This window comes from Branchiostoma belcheri, unplaced genomic scaffold (assembly GCF_001625305.1).
Source record: "Branchiostoma belcheri isolate BF01 breed outbred unplaced genomic scaffold, Haploidv18h27 scaffold151, whole genome shotgun sequence".
Lineage (NCBI taxonomy): Eukaryota > Metazoa > Chordata > Leptocardii > Amphioxiformes > Branchiostomatidae > Branchiostoma > Branchiostoma belcheri.
This window is the reverse complement of record NW_017802947.1, coordinates 298,860-300,483: the sequence shown is the minus strand read 5'-3', so window position 1 is coordinate 300,483 and position 1,624 is coordinate 298,860.

Here is a 1,624-nt window from a genome sequence, read left to right as displayed (position 1 = left end):
TCCTACATCCTCTCCGCAAATATTTGCGGAGAGGATGTAGGACTCGGGAGCTATAATAGGTTTGGTAACCAGGCTAGCATGATCCTACCTCTAATAGACACACGTAGCTATACGTAGGATGATTTTTTTCATGCGCTTGGCTAATTAGTCATCAGGTACCGTTACTGACGTTGTTCAAATGTTCTTACCACACGATACACCATAGACCACATATCATGGTCCGAATTTGAATAGCACCCAGGTATTTTTAGCCATTAGGCATAGCAACAGGACCGATCAGTATTAGTCACATGCTGGTTGTTTTGTCCGAACGCATGCGTACTTGTGACGCCTTGTGAATGCGATGTTTTGGGACGGAGAATTTGCTGACACCTTATCAGATGGGGAATGGTACGGGTAAATATGAGTATGTGTGTGTCTGTGTGGTGAATTTTGATAAACAAATATTACACGGCAATTTTACACTGTAAAGTTACTGGGACATAAGTGGAACTATATGCTATAGGTACCATCGAACAATTCTACTTCTATGGATAACAGTGAAGACCCACTTATTATGCCAATACTCTAATAATTCTTAAGCAATATGTCTGTAACTGTATGCTTCGCCAGCAATGTTAAATGGAAGTTCCCGTGTTTGAGAAACACGTCAACAAACTTACACCGCTAACTTAAAGATGTATTGAAAGGAGTAGGAGTCCAAAACCTTACAGTCCTATGGTCAAACTTTCATTACCCTCCAAGGATTTGAAAAAAAAATTGGAGGATCTGGGCTACGAGTAGCATTGGAGTATGGTTAGGTTACAGAACAGTATCTATTCAACCCATTTTGATTTGATTTACATAAAGGCACAAATGTCACAAAATAATGCCTTTTAGCAGGAATTACTGGGATGCATGAACACATGATTTAACCTGACATCGATTGTAGGAAAATATGATTATTCGTGACTGCACAAAGGGAGCGAGTTCTTTCTGCGGTTCTTTCATTACCCGCCAGGTGTCTGGAGGAACCTTTTCATGGAGCCACAGAGTGAGATTGCGGCATTCCGACAAGCATTACTTAGAGAAAATTACGAAGTATCTGGGCTTGCGTTTGAGTATGATTAGATTACGGCACAGTATCTATTGTCAACCCGCATAAAACAATGAAAAGAACCCATTTGATTTGAGTTACTCTTCACTGCACACATTTAACATCAGAATGCCTTGGCCTTTCATGGATTACTGGGATGCATGTAAAATGATTTAACCTAATATCGATTTTTTGAAGATGATAGCCATCTTAGTATCACCTTTTGCGCACTACAAAGTTTACACAACATGAAATTCAATTCACGCAGACGTATTTTTAACAGCCTAACAACAGTGGTCCAGGATGCGATATTATCAGTGCTTGTTTTTGAAGAGGTAGGGCTGTTTTTGAGTCTTAGTCCAGGGCTTTAAGAACAAGCTGTTGTAACAAAAAAAAAAAAATTCATAGAAGTAGATAGCATAGATATTTCACAGACATATGAGACCCTTGTTTTCCCTTCATGATCCTACATCTTATATGCACACGTAGCTACTAGCATAACATTTTTCATGCACTTGGCTAAATAGTCATTAGATCAGTAGTATTACT